The 21,621-nt window shown below is 35.6% G+C and overlaps 1 long non-coding RNA gene across 1 annotated transcript; it reads right to left on the bottom strand.

Moving 5' to 3' along the window:
• Nucleotides 1-1,520: 1,520 nt before the first annotated feature.
• LOC116267744 (uncharacterized) lies at nt 1,521-4,145 on the bottom strand. Its single transcript, XR_007572094.1, has 3 exons — nt 3,716-4,145; nt 3,373-3,430; nt 1,521-1,768 (listed from the first exon to the last, which is right to left on the bottom strand). It is a non-coding gene; the product is annotated as an uncharacterized LOC116267744 (long non-coding RNA).
• Between the last annotated feature and the right edge of the window lie 17,476 nt (nt 4,146-21,621).

Below are 21,621 nucleotides of genomic sequence, written 5' to 3'. Positions count from 1 at the left end.
GATCTTCAATTTAGACGTGATATTTGATGCATTTAGACAATATGAACTCGAATCTATGCCAAATTTTTCTTGTTGTGTCACTCCAATGTACCAAAATTGCAATGATTTCCCTGTTTTAACTCTATTAAGCATGGAATTGATTTGAAAAAAAAGATAGAAAAAAAACACTCAACAAATCAGTCAGTGATTAACAAATCTCCCTCCAACTTTTGAAGTTCAACAAAAAGGCTCCCAACTTTTCAAGGTAATTCCCAAACAGCGGCTTGTTGATGTTAAAGTTAAACGTTAAAATGGACATACGATGCAAATAACAAATTTTTACCCATTAAAAAAAATGGAAAAAGCAGCCCTCGCCGGACCCAAGAGAATAAGAAGGTGAGGGAGACGCATTGTATGGTCTCTGCCCATTCTCAATTCTTTTTCCTCCTTTTTTTATTTTTAGTCTTGTCTATTTCCTTCTACATATTCTGGAAGTTTTAATCCCAATGTTTTTTTTTTTGTGAGCATTAAGATGTATTTGTAAATCTACAATGATATTGGATCCATGGATTTAAGGTTGGAAACCCCCTCACCATAATCCAACCTTAAATCCATATAGTTTTTTACATATAATGTAGAATTAAGATCCATGGCACTAAGATCCTCACTTTGTTTAAACTGAGGATCTTATAACACCATGTTAGTGTAGCCTCAGATCTAATATCCGAAACTATCAAACACTACCTTATGGAAGTGAAATTTGTTCAATTTTGGCATGTTTCATGTTTCGTGTGTGAATCAAATCTTTAAGAGAGTTTTGGATGAGTTGCCGATGGGAAAGGATTGTTTTTTTAACAGGAACAAGGGTGTTACCATAGTCTATGAATCTATCTCAATCTTTAGGATAAATTCATGAGACTAGAACAACTTGTTACTATTGTCAAATGTGCTCTGAGCGAACTAGCAACTGACACCAGTTCTTTTGTAAAGAGGGGCACTCATTCAAAAAGTCCCTAAATACAAAAATAAATGATTAAGAGGTGCAATGCAAATAATTAAGGGGCACATAATATATAAATAAATTAGTTAAACTGCCTGCCAGATGGAGTTCCTATTCTCACCCCTTTTTCTCTCCATGAGCGAGTGAGAGGTCGTTTGATTGCTGTCCACTGAGACAGGACAGACAAGACGTCCTGTCCATTACACCACTGTCCTGTTCTCATGGACAATGGTGTTTCTTGTCCACCGTTTGATGATTTTAAGAACAGAACACTATGTTCTTCTTGTCCGGCGTTTGTTTCGTGTGTGTCTGTTCTGTCCGTCCTGTCTGACGTTTGTTTTTGTCTTGTCTGATCTATCCATTCTGTCCGATGTTTGTGTCTTCCATGGTTAGTTATATATGGTGTTTGTTTATATTTATTCTTCTCTAATCAGTTTTGGCTATTATATTTGTTTTGTCCATGATATCTTATTTTTTGAACATGTTATATCAAAACAAGTATAAAATTCATAACATGTTATATGCAAATAAATACATTCGATAATACAATCCATAATACTATAGCAAAATCAATTTTTTCAATACATTCATATATATAACAAAATATTATTACTGTAAAATGTATCAACTAAAACTACAAAATACAAATTGTTTAAAATATTCAATTGTTGTAAGCCATAAAACAAAAATAACTATGACAACTCGCTAAATAACTAGTCTCATGTCTTGCACACTACTCTTCTCATCAAATCCATGTGATACTTTAGAAGATGCATCATCGTCTGGTTCCTGCATTTTAGAAATTTAAAAGACAAACAAATAATTAGATTATCATCATAAAATATTAAAATAATCAAATATAATTAAAACAATGACATGTAATATAATGAGAATGTATTGTCATTAAAGGACAAGATTCTAAAAGACAAGTTCATGCGGCAATAAAGAGAGATATCTAGTGAAGACTCATTCATGTGCCTCAAGAACATGACTTGTTGAGTTATATGCTTCTAAAAGTCAGATCTGGAACTCCAATCACCTAATCAAGGGGGCGAAGCTGAGCAAAATAAGTACATCAATATAAGGTTACGACTCTATATTAGCTTATATCACATTTCTCGAAAAAAATCTTGTCTGAGGTCACAAATTTTCTAGATATTTTTCATTTTCATCACACAAAAAAACAAAGATCTGAAATGTTTTACAACAATCTATAATCATTTTTGCTAATTAAGCTTAAAAAGTTTTGGTCAACAAAAACTTGATTATCTTTAGATAATTGGACCATCTTGGTTGTAGATACTGCACATTCTTTTCATTTATCTTTCTTGCTTGAGGTAGTTTTCTACTGTTTTAGGAAAACTCAACAAGGGTCAGAAAGTGTATCAAGTGAACAATCATGTATAACTAAAGCATTCAAGTCTCTTTCTTCTCAAAGACTCAAGAAAGGAGTTTCATTTGTCTAGAAAAGAAAGAAAGAAAAAAAAAAGAAAGAGAGAGAGAGAGGAGGAGGGGGATCAGTTGTCTAGAAAAGATCTCCCTCAGTAGGGACAAAAGGGAACCTGTCAATTGTATTTTCATGGACAGATAACAGAGGTAAAGAGGCGGTTTTGATTTCTAGTCGAATCTCAATTTTACTGTTGTATTCACCACTCAGTTTTACTACCTAAGATTTTAAATATAGGCCAAAACTGTAACATGCTTATGACGCCTACTTATCTGATCTGGTTTGGCATCGGTGGCCCCTCTTAAACCTCCACAAAAATAATGAGGGTAAAAGCTACAAAGGTCTCTGATTTCATCCATTACCCAATCGTTTAATTCGCTCTCTAGCCTATTGCTGATTCACTATCTGTTGCTTTCATCATAGAATTCTTACCCGAAGGTTGGGCCAACCCCCATGTAAAGAGCTTCAAAGAATTCACTATTCACGGCAAGAGAGTTGAACAAATATACTTCTACGAAAAGACCGTACTAGCTCTCTTTCATATGTCATTTTTCTCTTTGTTCTACTTCTATGCTGTAGGCACGAAAGTAGCCAAGGAAGAAAAAACTTCATGTACAGTTCACTGATCAAGTCAAGAGAAATTAGCTTTCTTCATTTTTTCCTTGGGTTCTGGTTTGGACAGCCGGACCCATTACCATGGAAACGTGCTTCTTTGAAAAAAAAAAGCGACACACGAAGAGAAACTACAAGCCCAAAAATTCTCAAAATTATATTGGCCAAAAGAGAAGTTCCGCAGCTGAAATCCATAGACAGATGTATGCAAGATGCCAGACGTTACATAGAATCAAAATCAGTATACATATGTTGTTCAAAAATATAAAGGGTCATAAAATTACATTTCAAATAAAATTTCAGCCGGGCAAGCAAAGAGGGGAAACACATTTACCTCTTCCTCAACAACGTGATTCCACATATTCGAAATTGGGAGGAAGTGCGGAAGACGCCTGCAAAGAGGAAAGACAAAGCTGATCAACAACCTTGTGGGCGATCATTCGGGTGTTTCAGAAAGGAAGACAGAGAAAGATAGAGAACGAGAGGAAGACAAAAACATAGAGAGAGGGATACGCAGCCACAAAAAATGTTTTCTGAATGCAAATAACTTAAAAATTCTTTTTCGCAGGCAAGAAGGGCCTACGGGGCAACCCTAGTTACTGTAAATCAACTGCAAATCAAAGACAAGAATGAGCGAGCGAGAGAGAAAACAAGCTGAAAAGAGCTGTTCACCCAACTATGGACTTGCAGAAATGAGGTGATTGCTCGAGATGAAGTCGTAAAGCAGGAGAGGAAGGCGTAGAGCTGTGGAAAGGGAGAGGTGTAAAGCAGTGAAAGGGGAGACTCAAAGATCCAATCGTTCGTTCTGTCTATTGTGTACCGTGGACAGCGTTTGATAACAAAATCAATTAAACAGGACACGCATGTCCTGTGCCCATGAAATGACATCTGAGAGGAGGAAGGGAAGAAGATAGGTGGAGGATGGGGGACGGCTGGACGGGAGGAGGAGGAGGAGGAGGAGGACAAGGGATGGGAGGAGGAGGAGGAGCATGGGGACGGGCCGCACCATCGGGTCCGGGCCCGACCGGGCCGGGTGCCGGATACCCAGTGGCGGCCCGGCCCGATGCCCAAGCCTAGATTCGCATCGCCCAGTGAGAAGTCCGAAGACCCTCTGCCTTGCTTACATGCGGTGCTTCAGAATTATATCAAGACCTAGGTGAACTTGAGTTACTCTTTCAGTTTGAGAGTAGTGCCTATCCTTGTTTGCAGTTCAAGAAAACAATGTTAATGGAACCGATGACCAGGTTCTCACTAGTGTCTACTAACGTAACTTCTTCACAAAAGTTATATGCTTGAAAACTTTGTGTAATGATTTTTCAAAAAAAAAATTGTGTTTCTGTTTTGTCATTCTCCTCATGAACATTATCTTAGTATTATTTTTTATAGTTCTTAGTAGCCTCGGTAGGCTTGCTGAAAAAAAAAATGTATTTTCTATGTAAATTAAAAAATATAATTTCTTGTTTTGTTAAAATATTTGCAAAAGAAAAGTTCATATCCTTCTGTCCCACTTTTAAGAAAAAGTTAAGATTTTAGACTATAATACTCATCACTAAGTTGTTCCACTTGCAAAACAAAAAAATATATATATTAAAAAGTCAATCATATTATGGGAACCAATAATTGGAGATTTTACTACAATTATTGAACATTCCATAAAGATGGTAAACTGTAAAGAGAAATGCCATTGATTTGTTCCAAATTTGAGTTTCATATATGTATTTGTGCGTGTGTGGTGTGTGTATGTGAGCGATAAACCATACACGCTATGAAATGTACAAACAGTTGACGTCATCCTGTGCATTTAAATTGAATAAATTACAATTGCCACATGTAAGTTAACTGTTCAAGAAGTTTTCTGACATCTTGTACTTTGGATTTGGGAAAATAACATTGCATAGAGCAGCTCATGAGTCCCGGAAATGCATTGATTAAAAACTCATAGTTAATCTGCATTCAATTTTTCATACATATTTTAAGAGCTAACGTGGACGTTATAGGAGCTTTCATTTTTCTATTTTTTCTACTCATTGGTATTTTTTATCTTTTTATATTTTTACCAACATGGAAGAGGAGGGGAGCTCTCGCAAAACAGCAATTCTATTTGCAACTTTTCTTTTTAAGGGCAGAAGACATGACCAGTGAATAGAAGTCAAACAAGTTGCACATGTCTAGTAATTTTATTCTCGTGAATGCTTAAGGGGTCGTTTGGTACTCATAACATATTATTGCTGTCTAGAGATTATACTCAAAAAAAAAAAAAAAAAAAAGGCAGATTCATAGATAAAGATGTCAATGGATCAAATTCAAATTAAATATATATCTTTAACCATATTTGCTTTTTCGGATATGCACATGTTCTAATTGGAAATATCTGAATTTGAATCTGAAATCTGATTTCATGATTTGAATCCAATCCGAATCAGGATTTTACATACATATCATCCAAATCTGGCTGATTTTCAAAATGTAAGAACATTGATAAAGAATATTTATTTAAAATTAAATCCGATCGAATGTTTATATATCCTAACCCAAATCCAATCGAATGTCATTTCCTAAATCCAAATCCTATTCAATTTCTTAATTAGTTATTAAACTTTTTCTATAGCTGATTTTTTTAGAATGAATCAGTCGGATGTCCAATTGAAATATGATATATTGACCATGGAACATTATGTTACACTTCTATGAATTTGCCTCATAACAATTTATTGCTAGTACCAAATAACCTTTAAAGGATTCCCTTATTTCTTTCTTTTGCCGTAACCCCAATCACATAAAACACATCTTTTGCGAAATAAACACGATAAAAATGTTAAAAACATAAAATCAAAATAACCCATTTTTTTCTTCTTCTTTATTATTATTATTTTTTTAACAACCAACACCAGATCTGTTGCCCTTGAAGCTCCCACATGTCACGAGAAGAATAGAGGTGGTAGAGAGGAGGTGGAGCACCCATATTCAAGTTGAAGCTCCAACTCAACTCATTTAACTTGTTTATGTTAAGCATGCCTCGTTACTTTTTAACTCATTTAACTCAATTACTTGTTCAACTTGATTAACTCGTTTAGTTGCTACTCAATTAACTATTTCCTCATTATAATTCAACAATTATTATGTAATCAAACTCAAATTCAACTCGCTTAACATTTTGAGCATACTTTTGAACTCGAGCTCCGTTAACTTATAAATGATTCTAGTTCGAGTCAAGTTTGTTAGAATCGAGCTCGAGCAGGATATACTCCTTATGTAGCGCAACTCTGTTAGGCATAAAATTGATTTTAAAAAAAATGGATAAAAGGCACTCAACAAATGAGTGACTAGCAAACCTCTACCCAGCTTTTCAAGGTAATTCTTTTTCCTCCTTTTATTTTAAGTCTCTTCCATTTCCTTCTACGTATTCTGGAATTTTTAACTCCAATGTCGTTTTTGTGAATACTAAGGTGTGCTTGTTTCACAACTAATATGAAATCCACGGTGATTTGAGACATAGATTTTATGGTTGGATACCTCCCCATCCACTTTTACATGTTGTAATATGGATTTAAGATCCTCAAGTTGAGTTTGATTCCTCACAGTTATCATATCTGAAGGAATCTCAAATCCATGATAGCCGACGAAATTCACAGTTCTATCAAACTGGGTCAGACTTGAAAACCACGGATTTCAAATTTGCGGTAATCAAATGCGACCTTTAAAGTGAGGATCTTACATTGCGCACCTTTTATGAAGCCTCAAATCATCTGGGAAGCAAAATTTGTTCAATTTTAATGCTTTCCTTGTTTTGGGGTGGGAACCAATTCTCTAGGGAGTTTGGAGGAATGCAGATGGGAAAGGATTCTCTTTAAGCTTTAGTTGGCGTGCAAGAAGAAATCAGGTTCTTAGGAGCAAATAAGGGAGAAAATGAGCGCTGAAATTGTTGGAAGCTGCCACTCGAGGAACAATGGGTTTTGGGAGAAGATTTATTGGAACTTTGGAAGGAGGTCTGCACACTAGCTAGTTAAGCTTGAGTTGAAACAGTTCGAACTCGACTCGACTCAAAAAACTCGACCTCGACTCGAACTCAAATCGAGCTCAATAGAATAAACTCGAACTCGATTCATTAATACAATTTCGAGTTCAAACTCAACTCGTTTAACTCGGTTATGTTAAATATATGTCCTTTCTTTTAACTCGTTTAACTCAATTAACTCATTTATTACCTACTAATGCTCTCATTATAATTCAACATTCATTATGTAGTCGAGTTGAATTGAGTTGAATCAAGCCAAGTTATTATAATTTGAACTTGACTCGCTTAACATTTCGAGCATATATTTAAACTTGATTGTTCTACTTGTTCATAAACGAGTCGAGTTTTGATGAGCATGTTTCAGTCGAGCTCGAGCTGGCTAAACTTGTTGTGCAGCCCTATTTGGAAGAAAAAGTTTTCATGAAGGACTTTTGTTTTTGGTTTCCTTCTCCAATTTACTTTTCCTTTTTCGCCACGGTATTTTGTTTTTGCTGGTGAGGTTTGGAAACCACGCTTGCTTTCATCCTTTTCTTTGTTGCATGGTGTATGGTTCTACTGCTTGATATAATTGGTAACTGTGGGCAGCATTTCTTTTGCTCTTTGTTTTTTCTTTTGAAAGTACTTTTGCTTACAAGGTTAAATTGGTAATTTACTACCTGTCCACTTTAATGTTTACCCTCAACAGGCGGGCGGCTATTGAGAATTAGCTTGAAAAGTTGGTGCCTTTTTTATGAACTTCAAAAATTCACCGGTTTGTTAATTGCTCATTTTTCGGGCACCATGGAATCATGATGAATGCATGAAAAACAAGGTAAAAATGCAATGCACTAGCAAGTGACACGAGCACAAAGAATTCTCAATATTAAAGAAAAATGAGAGAAAAATATAAAATCCTCGTAAAAATATGAAAATATAGATTTTTAAGTTTTAAAATACAGTCATCTCAGTTGTAACTACTTATATTTGCGTATTGGTACGGTACTTGGTCAACTGAGTTGCTTAATATCCTATAATGATGTTCAAAGTTAAAATGTGCATTTTATTTAGATTAAGGAAACCCAACTCTTTTTCCTATCTTTACTACGAGCAATAACGTGGATTGGATCTAACTTCACTTCATTTAGAAGGATGCTCAATGTCATCCGTGCTTGTCACTTGCGCTGGTTTGTGTAAAATATGTATAATTTTGTTTGAAGATGACACCAGGTGTTGTTAGATGTGTGGGCATGAAGGCATGATTGCACACATCACTATGCATCATATAACGAAACTCCTAGGCAAGGTGCATTTAACCTGCTGGAGACGTTTCCCGGCTTTTACTAAGTGCCGGGAGAAGACTCACAAAGAAAAAATTTTGAACTTGGAAAAGATGTTTAATATTCTCTACCCATTCGGCAATAGCATTAACGCACCCCCCACTCTTTGGCAAACCCTTCAGCAACCATTACATGATCTTTGATGCACGTTTGATCCAGCTTCGATGAGCATTCCTATTCATCTCTTATATATTTCTCTCCTCCTTTCTTCTAATTGAATATTTGATATATGTGGACAAGAATGCCAGATTAACTGGTAGCCATTCTTGCCAGTTCTCTTTGATGTAATATGATTTCTAGTTCATCCATAGACATATCAATTTGACTTTATGTTGCATGATATTTATTTTAAGGAACAAGACTTATGGACTTAATTTCATCAGTTGTTGCGAGTTGCTTGTAAGTTCTTATATGTTAAACTCTTTCATTTTTCATTTGACAAGTTTTATGAATTGAAATTCAAAATCTCTTTCTTTGGTGCGCACGTAGGACCTAACAAGTAGAAAAGAAAAAAACTTCAGACCTTTGGTTTTTGAATTTTCATGAAATCCTATTATACTTTGAAGAAACATGTTTTTTTTTTAATCTTTGTTTTTCGGTTTTGTAAGTTGGAGACCACACCTCTATAATTAGTTTTCATTTATAAAAAATATATATACATATGTAGTTTTTCATATAAATTCAGTTTCCCAAATCATTTTTATCTTCTCATTTTTTATATTTTTCATGATATTATATATTTCAAAATTTTAGACCCGATGCTTACGCATCACATCACCATATTGCACATTGTGTCGCTTTATGGGCTCAACGCATCGCTTCCCATCAATGCGCTGAACAAGATTGGGAGACACTACATGTACACATCCTAATCTAAAATAAGAACAAAATATTTAGGAAACATAAAAAGAGATGTAAGCTGCTCGAGGCAAGTTCCATGGTATTGGAGGCCATGCGCCTACAAATTTTGTACTTCCTTTTTTAGAGTCAAGAAAGACTTGAGAGAGAAGAGTTCACCTGTAAATACATTGACAAGGTTTGGCCATTCCTAACTTTGGGATACAAAAAGAAAAAAAATTGAAGAATGACTTCCAGCTTATTTGAAATGAAAGGAAAATTGTGGTGAACATTCTACCAAAGGCTTAGAAATTGTAAGGGATTTGGAAAATAATTTTATATTAGACAAGGAGTCTTGGTTAAGCCCGGTGAAAAAAAGAACAAAATTTTAGAAGTTCTGGGACGAAAGATAGATATGGGATATGTAAGGAGGGACGCTTTTATAAAGAGAGAAGAACATGAGTTAGGGGTTCTAAAGGTATAGGTCAAGTTTGAATCCTAGATTTGGATCTTCATCATTAGTAGTCAGAAAATAGAAGGGGTAACTGCTTTTCGAAAATGGTTTGGAACTTCAAGTTTGAATCTTGAATTTGGTCCTCGATCATTAATAGAGCTCGAAAAGGAGAATGCTTAAATGCATCTACTACAAAAGGCCGTTAATTTGGGTTTCAGGTTTGGTTTTTGAATTTGGATCCCCATCCAATATTAGAACGTAGAAAGCGAATATTTACATGCGGATTTGAAAATGGTTTGTGTCTCCAGCACTGGATCTTGAATTTGGATATTCATCATTAGAACCTAGAAAAAATGGAGAGTTCAAATGAGGTTCTGATCAGGGGCAAAACCAGAACTTTTTTATGAAGGAGACCAAATTAAAGTTTCTAAATTTTGACGAGGGACAAAATATCATTTTTCAAAATTTTTATATAAAACAAGTGAAATTTTCTAAAATTTAGATGTAAATTTTAAAAAAGAAACATTTTGAGGTGGGGCTACGGCCCAAGCGGGCCCTACCTTGGTTCCGCCCCTGGTTCTAATAGAATCCCCTGAAAATTATTTTTTGAAGATCCATTTCAAAAATATCATTTCAGCTGGAGCTTACAAAATTTGGTGGGCTCGTATTGAAGATTAAAGAAATTCAAGTTATCACCTTGTAAACCTTGACTATGAATAACGACACGGGCTTAGAGCCCCATTCCTTTCCTCCATCAGTGCTGATTTTGAGTGAGGATGCATCATGAAGCTTATATGCATTACAAATCACTATGGGATGGAGAAGAAATATCTGTTTCCGTTGAGTAGGAAGAGTATTTCATTCTATCGTTTGACTGAAAGCCTAAGCCTGCACTCTTCTCCCTATCCCCTTAGGATAATAGGTATGCTTTCGGTATCTGAACATGCTGCACTTTAAAAGTTTAAACTTTAGATTGTGTTTGTTACACTGCAGATCTGAGATCCATAGTGATCTGATATCAAATCTATGAAATTAAGGCCCGACTCTCCCACCCAACCTCAAACCTTTGAGAACACCCAACCTCAAATCTTTGGTTCTCAACATGAAGCATTGATTTAAAATCCATCCTATAGGATCTCTCAAAACATACCTCTTAATATAGGTTCGGATCTTAGATTTAAGACTATCAAATGCAATCTTTAAAGGTTGAGATGAGATATATAGGACATTCAGTGTCGGCTTAATGACATGCCTAGGAGCTTCATCTCCGCGTATGATGCTGAAAACTTGAAAACCATGTGAAAAGAGGTTTGTTGATCCATCAATTTGATTTGATTCGAAAGACAGGACCAAAGTTGAAATTGAAGGTACCGTATGGTAAGTTTGGAAAATTATGACTTTCTAGTACAAGTATGTTGTTTACGTTTAAAAAACCCTTTTAACATTGTAGGAATAACCTATGTGGCTTTAGGAGGCCTTTGAATGAATACAGTGGCTGAGCAAGGATATTTTGGCTAAGAGGCACTCGAGTCACCATCATAGGTAGGATGTGCCGCTACTTTCATGTAATTTTTAAGTCATCGCATTGTCATTTTCATTTTAATAATGACACTTTTGATTGTGTGGGCGATGGCCCGCCTATCTCCACCACTTGCTCTATAATGGGCTGTAAGGATGGCTGATGTTTAATAACTATTAGGCTTTAGTGTTTGCCAACTGAGAGTAAAAGGACACATTTTGAGAGTTCAAACAAATTTAGAAAATAAAAGTTACCGTGTGGATAGGTGCAACCCAGCCGGACAGACCTCGACCATGAATCAAACGATACATCAATTGCGTGTTTCGAAAACTAACCAGACTTTTTGTTCTATAATTCATTTGGAGAACATCTGGTTGATGAAGTTGCGTTGTTGTGGGATAAGAGCATATTTGACAAGTTGTTACTGTTATATGTTTTATATTTACCTTAAAGATTGAAATAAATTCATGGATCATGGTAATATAGTGTTCTATGAATTTGATAAGACAATAACAACTTGTTACTGTACTGTTGCCAAATGAGCCCTACGGTCTCCATTAGTTGTTCGGCAATACATGTTTACCAAACCCTTGGGGCCGTTTGGCAACAGGAATGCTCTATGAGTGTCCTATAAATCTGCTCTACACTGTCGTGCCCTGCTGCTGTCCTTTTAAATAGCTCCTTGCCTTTTTGCTCTACCAAAGGGGCAATCTCCATCCCTATCGAGCCGCAATCCACCTTTTACTGTCTTCCCATCGTCATTATAACTTATCTATGGATTTGCAAACACCTGGTAAACCAAGTCCTACATGGATACCTGGTATGGATATGGATAGGAAAGAACGGATGTAGCCACAGAAATTTTAAAATTTGTGAATAGGGGAATATGACAAAGCACATGTACATGTATTTATGTCTGCACAAAATTTTACAAAAACAAATACAAAATCAGTATAAAACATGGAAGAAAAATGCAAAAAAAAAGAAAGTGAACAATATATTTTATATAATTAATACGAAAAAATAATATAAAAAACTTTAAGATTAATATGAAAATGTAAAAAATAATATGTTTTTTAAGTGATGTACAAGTATGTTGCTAGACCATGTCCGCATAACGACACTGGTACGATGGCAATTTTGCCGTATCCATGTAACTTAGCTGGTGCTGTTTGTCGGAGCTTGTGGGAGTGAAAAACTTGAGAATGACTTGATGCCATAGGCCGCGACCGCAACGGGCTGAAACAACAAAGACAAGTGTATGTTGGGAAATGGGAAGTCAAATAATCATACAAATTTATTTAGGCACTAAAGGCAAAATAGCTTGCAATTTTATGTAGTGATTATGTGCACATTCTGCTCCATTACATATGAATACAAGCTCGTGTATCGATGTCACAAACAAAGTAAATTAAATACAATAGTAGTAAAAAATTTATTGTAATTATGTGCACACTTAACTATAGAGTAGCTGCATTTGACTATGTATGCATAGTTACCTTTAGACCCGGGCATCGGGCTGAACAGGTACTCGATACTTGGCCCGGCCCGATCTGCTCGAGCCCAACCCCAAAAAAACCGGCTCGAGTCATTTAGGCGGGGCTTCGATTCGGCTCGATAACAAATAAAAATTATTTTTATTTTATTAAAAATATATTTTTTATTATTTTAAATATATTTTTTATTCAAAAAAAATATTTTATATTAAAAATATTTTTTATTATAACCGCAAGCTCAGGTTTTAAGTATCGGGCTAGGCTTGGGTTTTGAGCATCAAGCTGGCAGGCTCTTAATGGGCCAGGTCAGCCCAATGCGTAGGTCTAGTTACCTCGTATGTATGTATGTAACAGTTAGTCAGTCGATCACCACAGACTCACGTCACATGGGTCTTTACATATGACATTCGATCAATCCTACTAACGCAACCATTTTTCTCTTAGTTGTGAATGACAAGTAGAAACAAGTAAACGGATACAAATAAAAACAAATGTATCCAAAAATAATATTAATATTAATCAGTACATTCAATCTCTTGACACGGCTCTGTTTCTCTGCGAGCACCAGCCATGCAAGAACATCATTTTATTGCAGGTGTGGGCACTGTGTGGGCAAAGTACTTATTTTTTCATTGACACTTGGGAGAATTTTTTTCTTATTTATATGTTGATGCTTCTTAAAAATTAAAAATTCATTACCAGCACCCCTTAACCAAAAGTTTCTATCTCCGACCTCGCTGTACTGCATTCCATGTGCACCTGCCCCAGAGAAGTCCGAAAAACCTGCTAACTCACTTATAAGATCCGCACTGTACCTAACGTCAGTAGTTTTGGACCCTACCTCAAGGGGGAATGCATATCTGTTTTCTGTTACAAAAGAACAGTGGTAAACATAGGGTTAAATCTGTTTTCTTCCCTCTTCTTTTCTTTTATGTTCCTTTTAAACTGTTTGGAGTCTTCCGGTTGTTTTTCTCTAATTGATTTTAATATGTTTTTATGGTGTGGGTGCTTTGTCCATAGATTTCCATTGAAAACACGGTGGGTTTTGCTATTTTGTCTAGTTTACCTAGCCTTATTTATATTTGCATTTTTTTTTTCAGTGTCATTCATTTAACTTAGGTCCTATCTCATTTTTGTTTACAAATGATTCTTTTAGGTTTTGTTAATTAGGGACTGACCAGTTTTTCACAAAAGCGAGCAAGATTTTTACTTCAATTATTACTTCTCCCCCTCCTATTGCCAATCGCCATTGTTATTTATAGGATATACGAGCATTGGATTTTCAATTGGTGATTTTGTATAAAAGCTATGTTCCCTTTTTGCTCGAAAGTGCTACTCCAAAATATGTTCTTGAGCTCATGGATGTCAATTAGGTTTAACAAATTTCTGTCTCATCAAATTTCTGGGCTTGTTTTCATTGGGTTGTAATTTATTACTTGTCTTCTCTACTTCTGCGGTTCTCTACTATGCTTGTGTCAGTAGATATTTATTTCAGGTGTTCTGCTTTAATTTTTTCTTTTTTTTTGTTCTTTTTCTTTAATATGCCGCAAATTTGCTTTTCATTGTTTAAAATAAATAGCATTTTTTTCTGCCAATAGTAGCTGATCGTAGGTGAATAAGATGGGATGGAAAATGAGCCAATGCAGTCTTACCCAGATATAATCATCCATTTTATTAAGATTTTCAAAGAATTGCATGAACTACATATGTATTCTCCCTCCAAAAATATCATTGGAGAGGCATTAGCCAAAAAATAACAAGATGAAGTTGCATAGTTCCCTATTAATATTTATCTCTAGGCTTGTGGGGATATTTAACACGAATTCCTCATGCAACCAACGTTTGTCCAACTTTTCTCATCAATAACTAGGACTTTCCATGCATGGCTCATATAATCATACTGCATGCTGCCGATCATGGGTGAGATGGCACTTCAGTGTAGTGAGATGGCAAACATCCTGCAGAATATTTGTCATATCAAATTCCTCAAATTGGAACATACTGATGTATGGGTTCACGTATCTCAACATCAAGCAGCACTCGACTTGACTTGATAAAGCTCATCTTGAGCTAACCCATTTCACAAACAAGTCGAATTCAAGTTTTCACATAAACTCGTTTATTTAATTGACTCTAGCATTTCACTGAAGTCGACTTGATGAAATTCGACTCAAGCTCGTGCATCCTCGATTCATTTAATTATTTTTATTATGACTGATGTAAAAAGAAAAAAAAAGACTATAATGATATCTACATTAATTACATTCTCTCTCTCTCTCCCTCTCTCTCTCTTTTTGATGTTTAATGATCAACGATGCCTCCCCTCTCTCTCTCTCTCTCTCTCTCTCTCTCTCTCATGTTTAATGATCAACGATGCCCCTCTCACTCCATTAATCAGATTTTTTTTTCTCTTTCTCACACATTTATGATAGACGACACCCTCTCTGTCTCTCTTTCACATTTAATGATAGACAATCCCCTCTCTCTCTCTCTCTCTCTCTCTCTCTCTCTCTCTCTCTCTGGCTGACATTTATTATTCTGTCTCTGTCTCCATCGCTCACTCTCTCTCCTTTTTTGGGCCTGATTTACCCACTTCTCTCCATTTCTCACTCTACCATTATTTTGCTTTTTTTTTTTTTGCCTCGAGAAAGTTGGAGGCAAGTTTGGTTGAATGTTTGAAAATCAAGCAAGTAAACTGATCGAGTCGAGCTCATGCCTAATTTGTTGAGCTGGATCTGAACTCGAGCTGAATATTTCAATGTCGAGCCGAGTGAGCTGCCCCAACTCGAGCTCGATTTCCTGTCATGTTCAGTCCTAAGTGGCACATCCATATACAAAAATTCCCTATCCAAAGTACCGCAAAAAATGTGTGGCCATTAAGCACTCGTTTTGGAACTCCAATAACTCCACATACCAATTATTGGATGTCTACCAACAGCACCAAAGAATAAAAAGGTGTTTGTCCCCATCTGCTCTCAACAAGCTGCAAGCATCTAACATATGTGATAAGCTTTTGAAACATATGACATGCACCCAAAACTTGTCAAATGACAACCATTTACAACATGTGACACCTTTAAAAACATGGACAACCATCCAAACATCTCAAGTGACAAGAATATGCAACATGTGACAACTATATACGAAGATTAAACAAGCAAGTGCAACAAGTGGCCATCACCTAAAGCACGAGACAACCACAAGCGACCAACTTAAAAACATGTGACAATCATCTACAAGTGACCAGGATATTAAACATGCAATGCAATATGCATCTATAATAAGTGAGCGATATCTAAAACACGCGACAACTTTTTACAACAAGTAACAAAGTTCTTGAGTATGTGACATTCATCTACAACAAGGGAATGTCAGAATTTTAAACATGCAATAGAAATCTAGAACAAGTGACTGACATCTAAAACATGGGATAATCGGCCACAACAAGTGGCCGTGATCTTAAACATGAGAAAATAATCTAAAACAGAAAAGCATAAAGAAAGTGTACCGTCTAAAACATAACAATCATATGCAACAATCGACGAGCATCTAAAATAAATAATTACATACTACAACAAAAAAATCTTTGATAGTTTCATACCTCATCAGAGTTCCTAACAACCACTTTTCGTCATCTACGAGTACCCCTTCTCTTCCTCTGCTCTCTCACATCATCATCATCCTCTAACTTTGTTCCACCCTCTTCCTCATCTTCTTTATTTGGTTTAAGATACTCAATTTTCTCGTCATCCACATGTTTCCCCACATTTTGTTCTTTTTTTTTTATTTCCTCCACCTCTCCTTTCTTGTTCTTTTTTTTCTTTCCCTTGGCTTGGCATCCCTGAGAATGTTCCAAATGTACTCTTTGCCCATTCCATAACCGAGTGAAATTTTGTTTCAATGTTCCCTTTTATTCAAAGCCTTGCTAACTAGAGAGGTGTTGGATAGTGGTCCTGAGCCCTATCTCTACATCTCGTAACTGCAAGGATTAAATTAGAAACTGTTTTAAATTAGAAATTATTAAATTAAATTGAAAAATTTACATATTTACGTTACCTCCCCCTAGCCGTAACTGTTGCTGGGCATTGGGAAACCCTGGGAGGCAGTCTATAGAAGACCAGCTAACTTCAAACTTAGTGTGAATTGTGAGATTACCTTACCCAGCGCCTCCCAAAAGCAAACCCGGGAAACTACCCTAACCCTGTTTTCTCTCTAGCTTCTTCCTTTCTTTCTCCATCTGTCACAGTTGATGCCTCTTACACTGGAGACGCCGCTGGTGCGCAGACTCAGTGCCGATCACAGACACCGTTCTGCTGCAAAAGATCCAACAAGGCGAAGGCAATGACCTCTGTTTCCAAAACTGCAACTCAATGTCAATTACACGTAGCAGATGCTCACCAACCATCCAGTTGCCAGACTCTATGTGTGATGCAGCCCACTGTTCCTTTGAGCCCATGCCTTGCTCAGCATATGGCAACTTGTTGCTGCCGAAGGCGACAACCTCTACTCCTCTGGCTGCAGCCTCAGCCTTGTCTAAGTGATTTTTAGAAGGAGGTTCATCCTCCTATTTTGCGTGCACTACTGTTGGTTCGTTAGTTGATTTGGAAGCTATCACATGCAACTGTTTATTCACCAACTCAGATTGTTGGAGCGGGTGGACAATTGCGTGCAACATCAAACACCTCCTCTCCCTTGTTTGTCGCTAAGACTCATGCATTACCCTGACATCTAAACTCACGCAAGTAGCCGCAAGCAATTGCTTCTCCTGCCCCTTAGCAAATGACTTGCACCTCGCATCTCAATATGGAACAAACCACTCAGGAAGTGCATCACTGCTATCTTCAAATTCGCTTAAATTAGCATGATAATCTCAAAAAATGGCCACATCTTCCATCTTCATGGTTGGTTTCTTGGTCAATTGAGGATGCTTCAACATCTGATTTTGCTCCCCTTGTTCTCACCATGTCTACGAGGTAGCGAGCAAAATCAACATTGTACATGAAGGGCAAAAGGCATGTTTACTTCCTTCATCTTTGCTTGGTGATATGGTTTCTGCCTAGAACATCATATTGTTGGAACTTTGATGTTCCGCTCAGGATCTCTACGCACAAGCTTTTACTGCAACTTAATCCTGCACAACAACAAAAATGGGGGAGAGGAAAAAAAGGAAACAAGAACAGAGATTTTCATGGGTTTGCTTCTAGGAGGCGCAGACTTGGTTAATCATGTTGATCAACCCTATGCAAAGGATAAGCTGGGCATTTATAGACCATCTCCTAGGTTTTCCCAGTGCCCAGCAACAGACGGTTACAGCCAAAGAGATTAATTTTCTCAATTAATGGGTAATTTTCTTATTTAATCATGTAACTGCAAGTGGGCCCTCTGGGTGTTATAAGATGTACAGATAGGGCTCAGGGCCACTATCCAACATTTCTCACTTGGCCATGAGTCTATCAGATTGCTTCCACTATTTGTGGGTTTCCTTAATCTTTAGTTACGAGGTTTCCATAATTGGTTTGTCCATCATAACTTGAATTTTCGTTCAAGGATTGTAACGAGGTTTTCCTTTCAATAGTTTTCCATCGCAACCTTTCAAGTATTCAATATATTTCACATATGTTATGAGGTTTTCTTTATGCACAAATATTTCCATCGTAACATGTTAAAACTTAGTCTCATGTGGACCACAAGCTTTACTTAAAAAATCATCAATAATTCTCTTTATCAAAATGCTAGCAATCATATAAGCATTTGAAACATACATGCATATTCTCTTCTTATTCAACAATGAAATGAACATGGATACTTTTCAACCACCTCACAATGAGGCAGATCAGGATGTTCTTAGCCCCATACGGGCTACATGCTTAGCAAAAAACAATCATTATGAATTTATTTTGCTAACAGATGCTAGCAACTATATGAATATATCTTTGTTTCATTCATACATCTGAAAACATTTAACTGCCTTAAAACAAGGTCAACATAGACTTTCTTAATTTATACTAACAAGCCAAATTAAAAAGCTTGTATCAAGTCCCGCACACAAACTAATATACATCGAAAGCAAATGATATATTTTCTTTTTATTGTTTTCCACAATTACTTAACTCCTTTAACAACATGAGTTCCAAAGCATTCATGCGATACATAAACATATGGCAAAACACATATTAGCTGTCCAACATAGCAAAGGGCATATTCAAGTGTGCTCTCACTTGTCAAATATTTACATAGTCAACAAATTTATTAGCAACGCCTAATCTTTATTATGATTGTTTAACAGAACGAACAATTAACTCGTAGTCTATCATACAAGAACTTTTCATCTTGTATATTTTTCATCAATATACTCTCTCATAAAAAGAGTTTCATTTAACTCATCAAAGTCAATGCATAGCTCTGCCAACAAATGCATGCATCAATAATTCAAATATCTCCTTTCAAGTATTCCACAAGATGATCATTGAGGTTACTAATAAGCTTCAGCCGGTTCATTACCAAACAGATTCTTAGTCGGTTCATTACCTGACTGCTTATTAGCATATTCAATCGATCAAACTTGATCATCAAATGAATAGTTAGTTCTTGTGCACATAACCATGGAGCTCTTGACTTTTGTGACTATTATCAATGTCTCAAGTATAGAAGAATTTGGACTCAGCTGGTTATTAACCAATCCATAAACTGATCCACAAGGTGATCAATGATCTCATTACCCAGTCGGTTCATTACCAGACTGATCCTCAAATGTATCTTGATTAGTTGGTTCATTATCAAACTGTTCTCCAATCGGTTCATTATCAGACTGATATTCAAAAGAATCTTGATCAATTAGTTCATTACTAAACTGTTCCTCATTCGGTTCATTACCAAACTGTTCCTTGCTCAGTTGGTTCATTACCAGACTATTTCTCAGACAATTCATGCTCAGCTAGTTCATTACCAAACTGATCCCCAGTCGGTTCATTACCAGACTGTTCCTTGCTCAGTTGGTTCATTACCAAACTGTCCCCTAGTCGGTTCATTACCAAACTGTTTCTTAGACAATTCATGCTCAGTTGGTTCATTACCAAACTGATCCCCAGTCGGTTCATTAACAGACTGATTCTCTGAATAAATCAGATCTTCTAGTAGATCGTTATGATCTTCCACTGGATTATTTTATTTGTTATTGTTATTCGAACACATCAATCTTATGCATAAAAACATCATATACCATACTTTTATTTAGGTATTCAATACACATGTATTTGTAAACATATTCTTTAATTTTTAGATCTGCACTTGACATGCATTCTGATCTCCAAAGATCTCAATGTGGATCTAATTAGTGTGGTTTTCATGATATTCATGAGTGTTATATTACACTTTATGGTAAATATTAACATCAAATTCATTCTCAAACAAGAACTTGCTTAGTAGCATGCTAACATAGTTCGATCCACAAATGAACAAATAACATATAGTAATATCAACAATACTACTGATATAAATTTAAAACACATGATCCTCTTTGAAATATTATACAATACGATTCAATAACCATATTTGGATCATTGCTGACTCATCTCTCTTTTGAGAAAAATTAGTTATCATGTATTGACACTTTAGTACTATAAAGCTTCAAATAAATACATTCTTGTCAATATGAATTTAGGTTCAAGAGCTGTTATATTACACCTCTTGAGCTTGCATTAAAAACAAATTCATTTTCATAAGAAAGAGAAATAAATGAAGCTTTATTAAATAATTCTTCAAAATAACCTTTGGATCTAGAATTGCAACACATATTACAATATGATCATATCCAAAAACAAACATGATAACATATATTGGAATTAAAGCAAACAGGATATGATTTTTTTTTTCTTTTTCACATATCCACACAAGTCAGTTTAGATCTGAAGCTAAACTTTATGTAATGTGGATTTTATCAGTTCAAATATAAAAATTTGGATCAAACCAGCAATATCTATAATACAACTAATCTGAATTTAAAAACACAAATAATCCATATGAAATATTGTACAACATGATTTCAACAACCATGTTTGGAGCAAAACAATAGCCCAATTCTTGAATAAGGTGAAACAAGAAAAATTTCTTTACCTTGCGATGATGCATGTCTGTATCCATACTAACCCATCACCCTTATGAGCAAATAAAACAAGTCTCCACATAAAGACATTCAAACTCATATGGGTTTCAGTTCAAGAGTGTTACATTACACCTCTTGAACATACATTTAAAACAAGTTCACCTCATCAATGGAGTAAATAAAACCTTGTTCAATAGCACTTTAGAATGATTTGAATTCATATGTGCTAGCCATCTTTGATAAGGGCAAATAAAATTTTATGTACTAGAACTTATAGTACAACAGATCTTCAAATAAAATATTTCATTAATATGGATTGCATCATGTTTAAGAGTCTTACCTTACAAAAGCCGAACATGATGATACATTGTATTCAGTGTAAGTACGAGTATTTGGAGCCAATGATCCAGCCAAGTTAATCTAGATCAAAATTTATCTTGAACCTAGCACAATGCTATATAGATCTCACCATGTCTAAGAGTATTGATTTACACCTCTTATCATATATTCTTTCATAAAAAGCAAAAGAAATTCATCTTTTAGCACTCTAGTGCTACTCACATTGAAAATGTACAACTCGTAAAACTATTATATCTAAAAATCAATGTTCATCATAACATGTTTGGATCTAATATAAACAAGATATAGATCTTGAACAAGTCAAATCAGAACATGCTCCAAAAGAGTGCAACGTTTAGTGTGAGATCTAAATTCAACAACTAAATGGATGTATAAAACAAAATTTTGATCAAAACTAATATCATCATGGAGCCAAACTGATGACAAATTATCCATAAGGCATGCATAATAGCATATTTGAACCAATATAAATAGGATATGGATTT

Source organism: Nymphaea colorata, chromosome 14, assembly GCF_008831285.2.
Source record: "Nymphaea colorata isolate Beijing-Zhang1983 chromosome 14, ASM883128v2, whole genome shotgun sequence".
Classification (NCBI taxonomy): Eukaryota; Viridiplantae; Streptophyta; class Magnoliopsida; order Nymphaeales; family Nymphaeaceae; genus Nymphaea; species Nymphaea colorata.
The sequence above is the reverse complement of the archived record's forward strand: the minus strand, read 5'-3'. Positions and strand labels throughout refer to the sequence as shown.